The following is a 19,757-nucleotide window of genomic DNA, read 5'->3' as shown; positions in this document are numbered from 1 at the left end:
CGGGGGGTCTGACACACAGTCATGCCACTACCACTTCATACTAAAAGGAATCATGGCAGACATTTCCTCCCTTGGAGAAGAATTCTAACTTCTGAAATAAGGTAAAAGGCAAATTCTTTTTTTTTTAATTTGAAAAACTTATTTAATTAATGTTTTTCCATGATTACATGACTCATGTTTTTTCCCTCCCCTTCTCCCACTCCTCTCCTGTAGCCAATGAGCAATTCCACTGAGTTTTACATGTGTCATTGATCAAGACCTAGTTCCATATTATTAATATTTTCACTAGAGTGATCATTTAGTCTACATTCCCAGTCATATCCCCATCGACCCATGTGATCAAGCAGTTGTTTTTCTTCTGTGTTTCTACTCCCACAGTTCTTTTTCTGCATGTGGATAGTGTTCTTTCTCATAAGTTCCTCAGAATTATCCTGGATTATTGCATTGCTGCTAGTAGAGAAGTCCATTACATTCGATTTTACCACATGATCAGCCTCTGAGTACAATGTTCTCTTGGTACTGTTTCTTTCACTCTGCATCAATTCCTGGAGGTCATTCCAGTTCACATGGAATTCCTCCAGTTCATTATTCCTTTCAGTACAATAGTATTCCATCACTAACAGATACCACAATTTGTTCAGTCATTCCCTAATCGAAGAGCATCCCCTCATTTTCCAATTTTTTTGCCACCACAAAGAGCGCGGCTATACATATTTTTGTACAAGTCTTTTTCTAAAAGGCAAATTCTTAAAAACAGGTCCTTGTAACTAGAGCTCTTTCTAGAGTCTGCCTAACTAAGGTTTGTTATCTTTAGAGTATGTCTTCAATTTCATAACTTAAGATTTAATAATAAAAGAAACGAGTGTCTGGAAAGGAGGTTAGGAAATGCTTTGTATCAAAGAGACTGAGAAATGAACAAGAGAATCTGAAGTCAGCATTCCCTTTAGAGATCAGAGTAATTAATGCCTTGGGCTGAGGTGAAGTATTTCACTGGAAGCAAGTCCAATTCACAGAGTTAGTAAAATTTAGGATAATGTCTGGGTCCCAGGATACACAATACATTTGGAGACATCCAAAGATACACAATTAGCTTCACTGGTGAGGATGTACACAGATGGAGCTAGTATACAATTCTGGATGACTACCTGTCAGGGATGGACTAGACTCCAAACTGAGAATCTGTCTGGAGAAAAAGGGGTGAGGAAAGGCTTCCAGAGAGACTGAAGCATTTTAAATCAACTAATATTCTTGTTCCTCTATCCCAGTATTATTTAGGTAACAGAGGATATCTACTTTCCTCATAAAAAACTATTTATGGAAAGAAAAGGATATTAGAATATGAAGCTTTGACTAAAAAAGACTTATAACCAAAAGGAAACTCAGAAGTGAACCAGAAGATTGAAGTTATATGAATAAAGTGTTATATGACCACAATGAGAAACAGGAGCTTTTCTTGAAGTGAAAACATAACAAAAATCCAAAATAACCTCTTAAACAGAACAGAGCAGTCATTTCCTAATGGAAATAATTAAGACTTGACTTTAGGAATATGTCTTTCTTGAAAGAATTACTCTGATACCATACATACCCTGCCCCTTTCTCCCTTCTCCCCTACTAGAGAAGCTCAAAACTCTGGAATGGCCATTGTTTCTGGCACTCCAAAACCCATTACAAACATCAACGTAGGAATAAATTCATATTTATCTAGAAGGAAATTAAAATACATTTAAAAAACTGACCAGACCATACAAATATTCAATATTTTTTCTCATATTATCAGCTTGAAATCAATAGAATATTTTGAGATTTATGGTCCAGACACAGTGTTTGTATTATGTGTTACAACTAAAAACCACAGTGGGAAAAGCAATTAGATAATTCATTAATTAGGTTCCTGTTTGTAGATCTAATGTGATAGCGATCATTTGTTAGTTTACATAAAGCCCTCTGTATTCTTGACAACTGTTGTTATTACACAATCTTCAATAAATGCCATAAACATATGAAATTCAAACTTCTGACAAATTACTGTAATAAACTAAGAAAACTTGAGTCATATAGTTCACAAGAGTAAATCGAGCTCTGTTTAATTAATGCATTAAAAGTTATTTCTTGTATCTAGGCTATTAGTTCTCCTCAGTTAGTTATCTTTAATATAGAAGGAATTTTAGATTTCAACACCAAAGAATTAGAGAAGTTTAGGGTTGTCAGGGCCATTGGAAACCATCTAGTTCCATGTTGGCAAACTTATGGCAGCACGTGTGCCAGAGGATGCTGGAAGGGGTGGCTCCCTTTCCCCTCCCCACATGCTTCTGAGGACATTTCTCACATGACCTGCCCCCTCTGCCCAGCAGCCCAATGGGAGCATTTCTTCCCTTCCCTGTCTGGAGTAAGGCAAGGGACTCACTTGCAGTGTGAGGGTTGCAGTTTGGGCACTCAGTCTCTAAAAGGCTCGCCATCACTGATCTAGTCCATACGTGAAAAGGAGTTCCTACTCTCCAAGGCAATCCATTCACTTTAGGAAAGCTCAAATTGTTAAAGGAGTTTTTACTCACAGGAAACCTATATCTGATGCTTTCCTTCAATTTCCACTCATTCAATTCAATAACTTGATAAATATTCATTAAGTGATCATGATCACTATGTGCAAAATGCTGTGCTAAGTAAGCATTGGACTAGGTGCTGGGAATACAAAATTGAAAAAAGGAAAATAGTCCTTACCCCTTTTCAAGGTGTTTTCAAGGGGGTACAACATGTAAAAAAGGAAGTACAGTGTATAAGTAAACTTTTTTTGAAAAACAAGCAGGCCTCCAAAAGATTTCATTTTAGAAATACGAAATAAAATTTTACATTTAATTTCATATAATAAATAAAAATAACAACAAATATTTATTATATGAAATAAAACATATAAACATTTATTTTTCATATTATGCAGTTTATGAGTTATACTGCATATTATGCAGTACATATTATTATATGAAATAAAATATATAAAAACATATTATATGAAATAAAATATATAAATAACCAAATAATAAATAAAATAAAAATAAAATTTTAGGAATATGAAATAAAATTTATATTTCAGAAGCTATAGGTTCTATATATTAATTATGAAATAATACAGCTAAAAATATAACATAAAAATCCCTCTCTCTCTCTGAGCCTTGCTCCTGCTATAAACCTATATTATCCTCCTTTTAATTCCTCTTCCCCTAAGTACTTTTTAGGACATTATTTACCCCAGATCTGACTTTACTTTCCTTCTCCAACCTCAATGCAAAGTTGGCCATTTCAAAACTACCCAGTCCTCTGCTAACAAATCCCTTGTCCTCTCATCCTATCATTGTATTTCTTCTTAGAATGCGAACTCCTTAGGAACAAGGAGTGTTTTAAAATTTCTATTTGCTTTCTTAGTGTTTAATAAATGCTTCATTCATTCATTTTGTATAAAAACCTCAGCCTTGGATTATTCCTACCATCCACCTCCTCCTCAACTTACAAGTTGCTGAATGAAGCTGGAGGAAATCTCATAACTGCAGACTGGGAACATTACAAGTTTATGTTATCCAACCTCAACTAGGCCCTCATAGAAGCAAGGCAGACCTTTTATTTTTCTCTAAATTGATTCTCTATCACTCCTCATAGAATTTCTTCTATGCTTTTTCCTTCCTTTGTAAGTCTCTCACACCTCTGTGCTGTCTCTCCTACCACCCCCTACCCCTAGCAGAAGACCCTGTCTCTTACTTTCCTGAGAAAATTGAGCCTATTGAAGAAACAAATTTCCTTCTCTCTCCTTCTTTTCATCTCAAAACACCTTAACACCGTCCCCAACTTTCTCACAGTCTCTGACAAAGAGGTGGCCCTTCTTCTAGTAAAGGCCATTCCATGTATACTTGATCCTATTCCCCTTCCATCTTCTTCAGAAGACCGCTTCTTCAATCATCCCTCCTCTTTCTAATCTTTCATTTGTTTTAATGCAGTGGTTCTTTCCTTACTATATTGTTAAACTGCCCAAGTGTGTCTCATCTTAAAAAACAACAAACCCCCCCTCACCCCCAACAACCTTCGATAGACATTATTATCCCCTTCAAGGTATAGGCCTCTATTTCTCCCTTTCTCAGCCAAACTTCTTGAAAAAGCTGTTTATACTCATTGCCTCTACCTACTTACTTCCCATTCTTACTTATTCATTAACACTTTGCAATCTGGTTTCTGACCTCATAACTCAACTGAAAATGCTCTTGCCATAACTGCCAATGATCTCTTAATTGCCAAATCTGATGGTCTTTTCTTAGTCCTAATCTTCTCAATTAATTAGTGGCATTTGAAGCTGTTATCTATTATCTTCTCCTAAATACTCTCTTTTCTTGAGGTTTTCATATTACTTACTTTTGATTCTTTCTCCTATTTTTCCATTCCTTGTCAGACACCTTTACTGACTCATCAATTCCCTATAAAAACCCCCTTACTATTAAGGGGTATCCCCTAGGTTCTGTCCTCTCCACTCTACACATTCTTTCTTGATAATCTCAACAGCTCCAAGAGGCTCTTAACAATCACCCTTTTGAAGATAACTCACTCTTATCCACACACATATATGCATGTATATTCTATATATATATATATAATACATATGTGCTTGCCTATATGTATGTATGTGTCTAGCTAATCTCTTTCCTGAACTTCAGTACTGCATCAACAGTGGTCTAACTGGTCTTTTCCACCTGGATATGGGAAAAAATATGGAAGTTAAGAAGAAGGGAAGGTTTTAGAGAAACATAATGAATTCAGTTCTGAACATCTGAGCTGAAGAGTTGAATACAATTAGCTAGGTGGTAGAGTGGAGAGAGTATTGGACTTGGGAGTCAGGAAAAATCTTGTTCAGATCCTGTCTGAACATTTACTACCTCTGTAACCTCGAATAAATCACTTATTTCTGTGCCTCCGTTTCCTCTTTTGTAACAGGAAAAGTATAGCACCTTCCTCAGGGTTGTATTGAGGTTCATAAAAAGCTTTGCAATATACATTCAAATTATTACAATGCCTACAGGAGAGCCAATTTGAAATGTTCAGCAGACAAATCATTATGCAGGATTGGAAATCAGGAGAAAGGCTAAGGGTATAGATATGGGAGTCATCCTAGAGATGGAAGTTGTGAGGATCACATGAAAGAATGCATGTAAAATGCTTTGCAAACCTTATAGCATGCCATAAATGTTAGCAATCTTCTCTTACTATTGACTGAACCTATGGGATGGGGTAAACCCTGATGAGGGATACAGAGAAAAGAGAGGAGAGAGCTTCGAGGTACACCCACAGTTAATGGTAGTGACATGGATGAGCAAAGAAGAGAGATAAGGAACAGTTGGACACAAAAAATATAGGAAATTGTCTAATAGAGGAAGGGAGTAAGAAATTTTTTTCTTAAAAAAGCCAATTTTTCAATAAATAGGCACTTAGACCCATTTCAGAAACTCAGATTTTTGCCAATTGTACCTATATGCTCCAGAACTTCATTATGCTGGGAATATATTTAAACATATTCATGTTCTGAAGAAACACTTAATTGGTACTTTAAAAAATATTGCTACAATTCCTAATAACATCCCTGCTCTCCAATCCCAAAAGAACCTTCTTAGAAAAAGTCTAATTCAGCAAACCAAAGCAATAAACTGTTCAATGCTTAGCAATGTATGTCTCATTCTCCACCAATCTCTGCTAAGGGAGATACACTTAAATATCAGTCTTCTGACTGCTCATGGCATTGATTTGAGTTCTGATATCTCTTAATGCTGTTTTCTTTTACATTTTCTTGATCATTATTTATGTAAATTGCTCTACTGATTCTGTTTATTTCCATCTGTATCAATGCGTAAAACATGTCAGCTAGTCAGTTGTCAGAAAGCATTTACAAGGCACTAAGTAAGTGCCCAGCATTGTGTTAAACTCCCAGGATAAAAAGAAAGGTAAAAGCAGTCCCTGTCCTCAAGGAGCTCACATTCTACTAGGAGAAATAACAAAACATAACTAGGTCTACAAGATATATGCAGAGTCAATGGAAGGTGATCTTAGTGCAGAAGGCACTAAAAGCTGGGGGATTAAAGAAGGCTTCCTGAAAAAAAAAAGGGATTTGAAAGCAAGGAAATAAGCATTTATTAAATGCCACGTGTCAGGCATTCTGCTATTTACAAGTATGATCTCATTTGATCTTCACACAAATCTGGGAGGGAGGTACTGTTATTATCCCCATTATACAGTTGAGGAAACTGAGGCAAAAATTCTAAATGACTTGCCCAGAGTCACATAGCTAATGCCTAAGATGAGATTTGAACTCATCTTGACTCCTGGGTCAGTTCCACCTAGAAGCTTCTGAAAGGAAGCCAGAGAAAGTAAAAGGCAAAGGAGAAGTTGACAGAACATTCTGGGTGTGGGAACCAGCCAGTGAAGAAGTGGAATCCTCTGTGTGGATAATAGCAAGGAGTCAGTGTAATTGGATCATATAGTGTATGCAGAGGAGATTAAAGTATAAAAAGACTAGAATGGTAGGAGTAGTGCCAGGTTATGAACAGTGTTAAAAGTCAAACACAAGGGTTTATATTTGATCCTGGAAGAAATAGGAAGTCACTGGAACTCAATGAGCACAGGGGTGATATGGTCAGTTATAAGCTTAAAAAAAACTAATTGGAGGGATAGCTAGGTGGTTCAGTGGATAGAGAGTCAGATCTGGAGAATAGAAAATAGAAGTCCTGGGTTCAAATCTGATTGCAGACACTTCTTAGCTGTGTAACCCTGGGCAAGTCACTTAAACCCCATTGCTTAGCTCTTGCCACTCTTCTGCCTTGAATCCAATTCTTAGTTTCAATTCTAAGAGGTTTTTTTGTTTTGTTTTGTGTTTTAAATTATTTTGGTAGTTGAGTACAGGATGGATTCAAGTGTAGAGAGACCCAAGGTAGAAAAACCAATTAGAAGGCTATTGCAATAGGCAGGCCAGCAGTGATAAGAAAGTGCCTGAACTAGGGTGATATAGCTATGTGAGTGGAGATGAGACATACAGGAAAAATGTGGTGAAACAGAAATGCTAAGGTTTGGCAAGAGATTGGCTATGTATGGCTAATACGAATGAGGAGTAAAAAATGACACAGAAGTTTCAGTTCTGGGTGAATGAGATGGTGATGGAGCCCTGGGAAGTAACAAGGAAATTTGGAGAAGGGGATGATAGTTTGAGGGAAAAGAAAATGAGTTATATTGTGGATACACTGAGTTTGATGCTGATAGGAAACTGTAGCAATCCAGGTATATATTAATTGTGATATTATTTTAAGAAGTATTCAAAAACTTAACTCTTATACTGCTAATGATTGATCTCTGCAATCCTGAGTCAAATTGAATGTTGACCTTGCCAAATCCCTAGCCCTTCCCTAAGGCCACACCCCAGAAGAGAGTCAGTTATCTCAGTCTCCTTACTTTTCCTTCAATGATCAATTAACATAGGTATCAAACATCAGTAGATGCCTTAGGCCCTATCCACCCTGGATACTGATCTTAACCCTACCTATTGTTTCAGGTTTTGGTAGTTTGCATTTTATGATGATTACCTCATAATGTTAATGTATCAGGCCACCAGCCTCTCCCCTTCCCCCCATACTGTTGTATGTAACCCCAATAAAAGTGACAAGACATCAGTTGTCGAGAGAGCTCTTGACCATCAGAGCTCCTAACCATGAAGCTCTTGATCATCAGAGCTTACTAGCTGTCTGTCTGTCTACCTTATGCAAAAACTTTCTGTGTCTGCGTGTCTTTATTCTCGCCTTATATTCTCTTTCCATTAATTCTTAACCCGTAACCCATTTTCACTCAGTCCTTGGTTCCCCTTTCTGAGTGTCCAACCCACTAGGAATCTTCGTGGAGTCGGTGGACGGCTTCAGAAACTGTTTAGACTAGCTCAGGAGAGAGATTAGGCTAGATACACAGATTTTGGAAATACTGCATAGAGCAGATGAAATCACCAAGGGTATGGTATGAAAAATTAGGTATTAGGGATTAAGTTTAACATAGATGATGAACAAGCAAAGGAGATAGAAGAGTGGTTGGTCAGGATCCCCAGAGAAGAACTAGGAGCTAGCAGTGTTGCAAAAACCCAAGAAGGAAAGAGTACTCACAAGGAGCAGGTTATCAACAGTTTCGAATGATACAAAAGTCAAGAAGTGTGATTACTGCCATTAGTTTTGGTAATTAAGAGATCATTGCTAAATTTGAAGAGAGTAGCTTCGTTTGAATGATGAAGTCAGAAGTTTTTCCTAGGAGCTTAGCTATAAAGGGATGAAAGATATAGAAAGATTGCTATTGGAGATGATTTGGTAGTGTGTGAATTTATTCTAGTTGGGGAGACATGGGACATGTCTGAAAGTCATAGAGAGGAGCCAATTGATAGGGATAGACTGAAGACTGAGACTGGATGAAAGTAAGGACAATCTGCTAGAGAAAATGGGAGAGGGAAGGGACTCAAGGGGGATAGGAATCCTTAAGGTGGGAGGGAAGGAAGAAAAGCATGGGTAGATGTTGACTCCAAAATGAGTCTCAGGGTCCAGTCTCTGCCTCTCTTATATAGGGCACAGCCCAACTGATGACTGGTCTTATGCCCTAGGATGGCATCAGGAATCTCCCAAGATTCCAAGTGTCTAACTGCAAACCCTGCCCACAGGCATGGCTTCTTGCAAATCCTTGCAAAACTTAACTTACAATAAGTGGGTAATGGGAGATGAGGAGGAGGGAGAAGGGAGTACTCTTGATGAATGGCCTCCATTTTTTCAATGAAGTATGAGTAGAAGTCCTCAGATGGGGAGGAGGTGGCCCCTTAGGAGGTTTGAAGAGAGACAAGAAGGCAATGCAGAGAATGGGATAATGGATCAGGTAGGAACACGGTTTTTCCCTAGCTGCAGGGAGGGCCCAGCTGAGATCAGAGAGTGTGTACCATCAGTACTCCTTTGTGTTCCAAGCTCCATTTAGTAACACATGAATCCAATAAAAGGAGGCACATGGATGAAACAGTCCAAGGTTTGCTTTGGCAAGAGTCTACCAGAGTTCCTCTGAAACCTTCATAGTTGTATTATTTTATAATATTCATATACCACCACTTGCTCACTGATTCCTTCCTTTACGATCACTCACTTGGTAATTTTTTCCCCAACCAGCCAATTTTTGACTTCTAAGTGCTGGATGTTCTTCACATACTTATTAAATCTGACCCATTATTCTAAAGAATATGTCTCCGACCTTTTGGAAGAGAAGTAAGTTATGGAATATTGGATATTCTATTAGTGACAGAGTAGATCAATTTTGCTTTTTTTTTTTGTCTTGAAGTTGGGGTTTGAGTTCCAATGTAGAGGAGGGAATGATTATGATATAAAAACAAAAGGCAGAGATTGATAAAACATTTTAAAAACGTGGCTGATAAGTCTTAGCTATCAAGGTCCTCTTTTAGATACTGACTGTCCCTCAAATGGGCAAAAAAGCACATGCCACCACTCCCTTTCCTTGTCAATAGTCTGATTTCGCTTGGCTCCATCCAATTTCTTTCAGGCTTTTTGTTAATGCTGATTTTACTTGGTTAAGCTGGTACATAGAAAACTTAGACTGAGACCTACTTTTTCCTCCCTCCAAACTATTGGATATTATGTGACCTTGAAGATGTCAAGCCACACCACTGTGAACATTGATTACCAAGAGAAACTGAAAAGTCTTCTGAGGCTTCATGAAGCCTTTACCATAGGGGTCATGGTAGGTATAGTTAAGAAAGGGGTAGGGAGAGTAAATAAGGAAGGATGATAATAATAATAATGATAGTTCACATTTGTACACTTGGGAGTTAGAAAAATATATTCTTCTTTTATTCTCTTAACAACAAATAGATGTTAAAAATATTGTCACCCCCATTTTAGAAATGAAGAGATAGGCTCAGAGCCATCAAGGAATTTGTCCAAGGGCACACAATAGGTGCTCTTTATCAGGATAGGTAGAAACCATGAGTCTAGGATTAATGGCTTTCTCAACCCACAGGGTGTAGAAATGAAACTCTACTCAAATGAGTACTAAATCTCAAGAGTTGGAAGAGATTTGAGAGTTGACTTCCTCTAAGTTAAGAGATAGAAAACTGAGGTTGACTTGTCCAAGGTCAACCTGAAGTGGCAGAATAAGAATTCTGAATGGAGATCCTTGGACTTCAAACCCTCTGCTCTACCTGCACCAGGTGGTTTCCCTGATTTTCTAGTTCAAACCTCTCCTCCTCCAGATAGGGAAATCAAGGCTAGAGAGACCCAAAGCTAGTTGGTGGCAGAGCTGGGGTTAGAGTCCAGTTCTCTTGACTTCTAGTTTGGTGTTATTTCCACGCCACCAGGCTTCCTCCTACTCTCAAATCTTCCCCACTTTCACTATAATCTCCCTGACCCATTTCAAGTTGAACAGTTCTCCTTTCAGAAAAGGATAAAAGGTAGCTCATGCATAGAGAACACAGAGCTCACTCTGAATGCTGGAATACAATTACAGTTCAAAACAGAAATGCTGCCCTTGAAAACAGTTGTTGCTGAATTAATGACCAGATTGTTAGGTGTGTTACCTCAGCTTTGCTTTGGGCAGCTAATTAGCAAATGGGTCATTAAATTCAACTGGTAGCAAGTGGCTTTCCAGGCATTTTTGCTGCTGACTTTCCAAATGTGCCTGTTTTGCAGGAGGGGGAAAGCTTCCTGATGACTGCAGACCTGAACTCTGGCATTCCTCTATTGATGATGAACTTCAAGAGGCCCCAGGGTAGTGACTCAGTGTGGGCATCCCCCAGATTACAGTGCCAAGGTGCAGAGTAGATGCCACAATGCAGGAATGAGTTAATGTCTGCAGAGTACTTTCCCCTCAGGAAAGAAGAAAAGAAAGGAAGGAAGGAAGGAAGGAAGGAAGGAGAGGGGCTAAGTTATACTTATTATGTAGCATGTTAATCAATGCTGTTCACTCGAGGCTCAGCAGCAGTCTAGTTATTGATGGACTTGACCCTACTGATGGGGTGGAAATGAACTGCTCACCTTGGGAAAAGGCATTGACTTCTTCCTGCCACTAGGGAGCCATTTAGTGCTCTAGAAATCGTCTACTGTATTACCTTCCCCAGTGACCAACTGGGCTAAGTGCCTCTTTCCCCAAGGCGAACTGCTTCTTCTCAGGCAGTAGTTTATTTACTGGTTGGATCAGGTCCACAAAGATTACACATGGACAAATTTGTAAAGTACTTAAAATAGAATATTAGTGCTAGAAGGGGCCTTTAGAGATCATTTAGTTCAATCCTTTCATTTTACAGAGGGGGGAAACTAGAGGCCCAATGAGGAGGGACTTGCTCAAGGCCACATAGACAGCTTGAGGCACACAAATGGTACTATATCTTAGGTCTCTCTGACTCGAGGTTCTGGGATTAAAAAAAATTGCACTGTTTACAATAGTCAACGATGTGACACATGATTCAAGGGGAACTGACAAGTTTCTCTTCACCCCTAAATTCATCATCAAACTTAACATGCTGTTCAACTCTAGAGATTCAATCTTCTGGAATACCCTCTGGGCACCTCTTTTTTTAAAAGCAGCTAACCCTAGAAGGTTTATTAGTCACTTATGCCTTAGTGTGAATTATATTTTTATTTATTTGTTTGTTTTTAAGCCCTTAACTTCTGTGTACTGGCTCCTAGGTGGAAGAGTGGTAATAAGGGTGGGCAATGGGGGTCAAGTGACTTGCCCAGGGTCACACAGCTGGGAAGTGTCTGAGGCCGGATTTGAACCTAGGATCTCCCGTCTCTAAGCCTGAGTCTCAATCCACTGAGCTACCCAGCTGCCCCCAGTGTGAATTATATTTTAAACCAGGTCCATTTTCTTTATCTTTTTTTTTAAACCCTTTCCTTCTGTCTTAGAATCTATACCAAGTATGAGTTCCAAGGCAGAAGAGTAGTAAGGGCTAAGCAACTGGGCTTAAGTGATTTGCCTGGGGTCAAACAGCTGGGAAGGGTCTGGGACCAAATTTGAACCCAGGACCTCCTGTCTCCAGGCCTGGCGCTCTATTTACTATGCTACCTAGCTGCCCCAACTAAGTTCATTGTCATTAGAACAATTAGGGTACGGTGGGAATATAACAAATGTGCTTTAAAAAGTTCACAATCAGTTTTTCTTATAACACTTTGAGATAAGAAAGTTTTAATAGAAGAGGAGATGAAAAGATAATTTGGGCCGTGGAGTACTATGGGCAGGTCTTTGTGTGGGTACTTTCAGCAGACTGGGGTGGAATAAAAGATGGGTCCTCTGCTTGGAGGGCAGCATGAGTGTAAAAAGAAATGGAAATGCCTGAAGATAAACTTTACCTATTTCTCAATTTTGTCTGGGTTTTGCCATGAAGATTAGCCTATAAAAAGCAACAGTTAAGGTATAATATAATTAAGATTTTAAAATTTAGACCTGAAAAAAAATTTTGACCTGAAAGGAAGCTTAAAGATATTTAATCCAACCTTCTCATTTTACAGAGGAGGAAACTGAGACACAGAAGGCATTTCAGCCTGGTTCCAGAGGTCTGACTCCCTATGAGTCAGAAACACGACATGATCTAACTAACAATGCTATCATTCTGTTGGCCATAAGTCACAAAAAGCAGGTCAGGGGTAATCTTCATGCCCAGGCTCTATGCAGGAGCACTGGTGAATCAACTTACCTAAGATAACATAGCAATGCAACTGGAATGAACCCTCCCAAGTCTTCAAGTTCCATGTTACTGTTAGATATCATGAACCTTGTTACCCCTATGAAAAGTGTTGGTTGGGCCACGCCTGCATGGGGGGTTTAATTACAGTACTGATTTTTATTTTTTATGTTGACAACTGACTGTTTATGTGAGCCTATGGAGATGGGGGAAGAGGCCTGGAAAAAGTTGAGACATGGAGGGAGGAGAAACAGTAGCAAATGATTTGTTAGGGATATTGAGAGCAGATTCCTGCTTTTTTAATATATAAAGAACTAGATATCTTCTGAGCCCCTCCTTAGTGCTGAAATTTTTCATTTTCCTAAAGTGGGCTCCCAAGCAAACCAAGCAAGGAGCTGTGGGTCATTAGTGATGTTTTGTGGAAAAGTGAAAAGACCCAGGGAGATGATATGCCAGAGAAAGTCTCCTGAAAGTCTAGAGTTACTAAACTAGAAGGTCTTTGCAGTGGTTCCCCTTAATAAGATACCTCTGGGCCAGGGCGATTTAGGACGTGTTGAGGTTCTGGGCAGAGGTTGTAGAGAACTGATTTAGCCTAGAACTATATGATTACTACCAGGGAGATCTTAAAACCCTTAAACCGAACACTTTCATTTCCCTTCGACCCCAAAACCTATGAATTCCTCTGGTCCTCCTGGACCACCTTAACTCAGAAGCAGACACTTCTTTCAAAATTTAAAAAACCCAAGCTACAAAGCAGATTGGGAATCCTAGACTTATTCGAGTCTAGATGTGCTGCCTTGGGGTAGGACAATGGAGTATAAATCAACGGTATATCTTGTGGCCTGCCTACATACCTATCTTAGGTTTGGTGCTTTTTGGTGCTGATGTTAATGGGTGTCCAAGTTTTATATCTCATGTGCCGAGTTGATTTTGAGAACATGTCATTCTTCTTACAGTATAAAGGCTAGGGGAATACTTATCATTTGTCAGATTCTCTAAACATAACCGCTTTAGATATTTGTCTCCATTAAATTTAAAGATCTCAGGATCATTAAACTGAATGCTCTTCAATGGAATTTTCCATATGGAATAAATCTCCCTGGAAGAGTCTTTTCTGGAAAGTTGCCCTGGATAGAGGAATGAGCGATTACCATCAAGGATGTGGATCTCCATCCTCCACAGTGGCAGGTGCTGCCTTGCAGCCTCTCAGGGGGGTGAGCCAAGCTAAAAGTGCCCTGCCTGAGCAGCTTGAGAGGGAAAGTGTGCTCAGCAGACCTTAATGAGAGCAGAGAAAAATTCTTCAGCTCCAGAGCAATTTTATCTTTTAACAACTTCCTAATCCTCCTTGCAGCATTCCTCTTTTAAAATGGAACCACACGTACACATTCAAGCATGATCCCAAGATATGAAGTCAACAGCACATACCTAGGCATTGTCACCAGAAACCAAATAGGCTGGGTCATTGGTACAAATTCTCCATCAGGTACATTTACCCAGCCCACTTTGAAGATTTGCTCAAGCCAATCTAGGCTTTCTCATGATCATATTTTAAATGCAAATAACAAAATTATTATTTTAAAAAGGAGGGATATATGAAAGATGACAACACTTTCAAAGATAAATCTGAAGACATCAGCACTAAGCTGTAACCTCTTTACTGATGGAAAAAATAGATTCTTCCACTGTAATAACATTTAATCCGCAGAAGCTAATCTAAATGTAACACTCAAAAGAAGACAAAGACGGCACAAAAGGGAAAGAGCCCTGGCCGCTGCCTTTTGGGACTCCTGCTTTATCCCTGGAGCGAGAGCATTAACAGAGCTTGGAATGAAATGCCATTTTATTCTCTGTCGTGTGGAGGGGATTAACAAGTTGTCTTCTCTAAACCCAGTTTGGGTCATGGATCTCTGAGCACCACGAACAGGCTGGAGTGGGACTTGTAGATGGGGAGGTTGCCCCCTCCCCCCAATATATCTGCTGCTGCCTCTGGGACAGGTTAGTAGAGATGCTGAGCTGACTAACCTGGGAGAGAAGGAGTGGGGAGGGGCAGGTCCAGGCGACCACACCTCGAACTCTCTTTTTAACTGGGCAAGATGGGAAATGAGAAATGTGGCAATTAGAGTCAAGGCACTGGGGATGCATAGGAATAAGGACAAGTCAGAAAGGGTTAGGGACCACGTTCCCATATTCTGAACTGGATTCTTCATGTTTATATTGAAAGGATATGTTTTTTGGGAAAGACACAGAGGTCTGGCAGCCAGCCAGGGAAGGCAGAAGCAAACATGGTGAGGCGTAGTAGTACTTCTATTGTTTGTGACCTTGTAAAGCTGACAGAAGTGGACTGTGTACATCTTTTTCTGAAAAATTTCCAAAAGGAAAAGAGACTCTGCAATTTCCCTGGGAAGCACATTCTAGTGTCTTGCAACCTCTATAGTTAATAAGTTCTAAATAGCTATATGACATTCTTTGGGGGAAATTTAAGTCCACTTCCTTATCTGTTAGCTGTCATCCAAGTGAGAACACTAAAGAATCCTGGATTTGGAAAGGATCTTGAGAATCATGCAGCTAGCCCAACATTACCAAGGGCATGCACAGTTTGAAGGATCCTGGATTTGAATGGCAGCCCTATTAATTACTAGTTGTGTGACTCTAGACAAGTCACTACCCCAATTTAGACCTCAGTTTCTCCCTTTTATGTTTTTCTCCCAATTGTGGAGATCTTGTATATTATATTCAAGGTATGGCCCAGTGACCTAATGGTACCCCCAGTTTTGTCCCCCATTACTAAGGGTATGTACCTGAAAGATTCTCTAGAGGATAATATCCCTACTCTTAGTGCCCAACTAGGAGAATTAATTCCAAAAAGTGGCCCTAACCTGGAGACATAGCAAAATCAGAGAAAGACTATAGAGAATTTTCCAGTTTTCCCCTAATTCTGAGGCCATAGAGACCCCACAGATCTCCACTGCTCATAGATCCCCTATGATCTATGCTGGACTTTTTCCCCCCCAATTATCTGTAAAGACAATTTTAAACTTTAGTTTTCTAACATTTTGAGTTCCAATTCTCTTCCTCCCCCTCCTCTGAAACAGTAAGCAATTTGATATAGGTTATATATGTGATATCGTGCAAAACATATTTCCATGTTGGTCCTGTTGTGGAAGAAAATATCTAACAAAAGAAAACTCACAAAGAAAATAATTTCAGAAATAGTATGCTTCGATCTGCATTCAGACTCTATCAGATCTCTCTCTGGAAGTGCACAAGCATTTTTCATCATGAGACAGAATTGTCTTGGGTCACTGCAGGTCACTGTATTGCTGAGAATAGCTAATTCATTCACAATTGATCACTGTACAATATTGCTGTTCCTGTGTATAATGTTCTCTTGGTTCTGCTCACTTCACTTTGCAATAGTTCATGCATGTCTTTCCAGGTTTTTCTGAAATTCTCAAGCTCATCATTTCTTATAAAAGCAGCCTACCTTGGTAGGAAAAGCCTTGGGTTTGAAGTTGGAGGAACTAGTTCTAATCCTGGCTCTGCTTCTTGAAATCAATCTGACCTTGATAAGACACTTTACATTTCTGGGTCAGAGTATCTTTAACTATCAAATGAAGGTATCAAACTAAATATCTGTAAGGTCCCTGCTGCCCCCAAATCTGTAGTTCTACCAACATCTCATACTCAATGCATTCCAAACTTGATTCATCTCCCCCTCCCAAAACCTTTGATTCAAACTTTCCTATTTCTAATATCAGCAACACTATCCATCCTCTGTCACTTATCTTAAAACCTTGGAATCATCTTTTACTTTTCTCTGTCCCTCCTCCTCTATATCTAATCAGTAGCCAAGTCCTGTTGATTCTTTCCCACAAAATTTCATCTCTCTTTTCTGTTTTCAATACTATCCTAGTTCAGTTTCATCACTTCTACATTAGGCTCCTAAGTGATCCAGATCTTCCTTAATACATATAAAGCTGCCAAAATAGCTTTTTTTAAGGCACAGGTGTACAACTCTCTTGCTTAAAAATATTGAGTTGGTGGAGGCAGCTGGGTTGCTCAGTGGATTGAGAGCCAGGCCTAGAGATGGGAGGTCCTAGGTTCAAATCCGGCCTCAGATACTTCCCAGCTGTGTGACCCTGGGCAAGTCACTTGACCCCAATTTTGCCCACCCTTACCACTCTTCCACCTAGGAGCCAATACACAGAAGTTAAAGGTTTAAAAAAATAAAAAATAAAAAAAATATTGAGTTGGTCCCCACTGCCTTGAATATAATATACAAGACCTCCACAACTGGGTCTCTTACAGGCTCCTCATTTTACATCATTTTCCTTCATTTGTTCTACATTCCACATATCTTAAATTCATTATATTCAAAATAGAACTAATAATCTTCCCCCTTTACTTCCCACTCCCCACCTTCCTATTACTGTAGAGGACAATACCAACCTCCCAGTCCCTCAGGCTCAAAATCTATTAGTCATCCTCAATTCCTCTTCATCTCTTTTTCTCAAGCCCTTATTATTGCCAAGGCTTGTTTTCACTTCTGCAACATCTCTCCAAAATGCCTCCCCTCTCCTGACACTGCCACCACTCTGGTGCAGGTCATCACCTCACACCTTGATTGCTGCAATAGCTGCTGGTGGATCTCCTGCCTCAAGTGTATCCCTATCTCAATCCATCCTCCATTCAATTGCTATTTTTCTAAAATGCAGGTCCAAATATGTCACACCTACTCCTGAATAGGTTCCAGTGGCTTCCTATTACCTCCAGCTGCAAGTAAGAAATGCTCTGTCTGGCATTAAAAGCTCTTCCTGACCCAGCCTCTTCCCTTTTCAAAAGTCTTCTTATGTCTTGCTCCCCAGCACAAGCTCTGTGTTTGCAGCACAGGGTCTGTCTTTGGCCTCTTTTTGTATCCCCAGTGCTTAGCAGAATGTCTGGCACATAGCAGATAGTTAATGTTTACTGATGGATTGATAGGAGGTGGAATGTTACCTACAAGAAACAATAAGTAGGGGGGCAGCAGCTCAGTGGATTGAGAGTCAGACCCAGAGATGGGAGATCCTGGGTTCAAAACTGACCTCAGACACTTCCTAGCTGTGTGACCCTGAGCAAGTCACTTAACCCCCATTGCCTAGTCCTTATTACTCTTCTGCCTTAGAACCAATACCCCATATTGATTCTAAGACTGAAGGTAAGGGTTTTTTTAAAAAAGGAACAATAAGTAGTCCAAATGGGCAGAACTACTCAATGTAGGCAGGTGAATAAGCACACAAAATGAGGCTTAAAAAGCAAGCTAGTGTCAGTTTGATGTAGATTTTATCCTAGAGAAAAGAAATTGCCTCTGGAGTTTGTTAAACAGAGGAGAGACACGGTCAGACCCATACTTTAGGAAAACTATTCTGGCAGTTGTGTGAAGGAAAGGAGGGGAAAGGCAAGGGAGATCTTTTAAGCCTCATTTGATGGAGGAAGTGACTTGTCCAAGATCGTAGCAGGATGTGGCTATTACTAAGCTTCATGGTTTTCTAGAAGTGTTTTCAACTATATTTCCCCTCTTCTTTCTTTTATTTTGACCACTCCGGATACCTATCTATATGCTCTCTTTGGGCATACAATTATTTATTGACTGACTTTACAGGTACCTCTGTTTCTGCATTTCTTTAAAACAGCAGAATTCCACCTGGTAGTACTGACCTTGCCATTATGAGAATGAATGCCAGCTGCCCAGGTCATAAAGAGCATGCTGTGGCACACACAGTATGAGAAGGAAATACACCAGAGAAAGACACAGCAATCCCCAGGAAGTCAGTCAGTCAACAAAAAGCCTGCTTGCTAGTTCTGAAGACATTTCCATGAGAGAAATGGGGTTCAGTTTCTAAAGGGCAAAGCTATAATAATAATTTGCCTGCCCTTTGAAGAGGCAGAGACATCCTAGTTTAGATTACATCTGGAGAAGTTGGCATAGGAAAGGAGAATGCCATTTGAGCAGGAAGCCTAGGAATATGGCAGTAGTCAAAGTAATTCTACTCCAGGGACTCAGAAAGTAGAGGACTGAGGATCACAGTGTAAGGAAGACTGCCATCCAGGAGTGAGAGTGGGTTTCCCTGGATCAACCTGCCTTGAAGGGCCCTTGAACCAGGGATGATGTTATCTCAGGGAGTTCCTCTGTCCAGGCTATGCAAGCCCAGCTCCTCCTCTCCCAAAATGGCATTCCTAAATGCTCAAACCAAAGGACAGTTGCCACACCTCAGGTGTTCCTCTTGCACTTCCAATACATCCCTTCAAAGTAGAGAGAGTGTTGTTTCAGAGGCCTTCTTCCCTTAATTCCTCCTTCATTACTACTACTGCCCCTGATCCTCTCCCCTTCTCCAAAATGTTCCAGATCAGTTCCAGTTGTGGCGAAATTAGCTTAAACATGACATCCTGATTTGTCCGCCTCTTAAAGAGCCATGTAAATCAGTCTGAATCACTTTTTGGCAAACTTCCAAGGAGGAAATCTCCCTCTGGAAAGACCAAAAGAGGTAGAGAAGGGAGGTACAGCAAAGCCCTGCTAATTCATACTAACTAGAGGAGTTGTCTGAATTACACATTTAAAAATGCTGTTTTCAATTCACTTTAGTGAACATTTATTGGATATCTCTTCTGTTCAAGACCCTATGCTCAGAATTGAGTGTTACTACAAAGATGAACAACACAGCATCCTGGCCTGTCGTCAGGTAGAAGGGATGAGACATGCACAATGAACTATAACAGAAAGAAGAGAATAAAAATGGAATGGTACAAGATACTATAAGAGTTCAAGGGAGCTCCTTCCCCTTAATCTTTTTTGGCTGGCTAGATGGGGATGCCACAGTGCACAAAGAGCTGGTCCCCAGAGTAGGAGAACTTGAGTTCAAATTGATCCTCAAGACCAGGGGTCGGCAACCTTTTTGGCCATGAGAGCCATAAACGCCCCATTTTTAAAAATGTAATTTCATGAGAGCCGTACAGTGCTCACAGTGCGGCTCCTGTAACAGCGCCTGAAAAAAAATTGACT

General features: G+C 39.8%; 1 protein-coding gene across 2 annotated transcripts in view; it reads right to left on the bottom strand.

Annotated features, from left to right (window-relative positions):
- CHCHD6 (coiled-coil-helix-coiled-coil-helix domain containing 6) overlaps positions 1–19,757 on the bottom strand; it is a 338,099-nt gene that overhangs the window by 48,868 nt on the left and 269,474 nt on the right. The window lies entirely within an intron of this gene.

This window comes from Gracilinanus agilis, chromosome 1 (assembly GCF_016433145.1).
Source record: "Gracilinanus agilis isolate LMUSP501 chromosome 1, AgileGrace, whole genome shotgun sequence".
Lineage (NCBI taxonomy): Eukaryota > Metazoa > Chordata > Mammalia > Didelphimorphia > Didelphidae > Gracilinanus > Gracilinanus agilis.
Note: the sequence above shows the minus strand (reverse complement) of the source record. Positions and strands in the feature narration are given on the sequence as shown.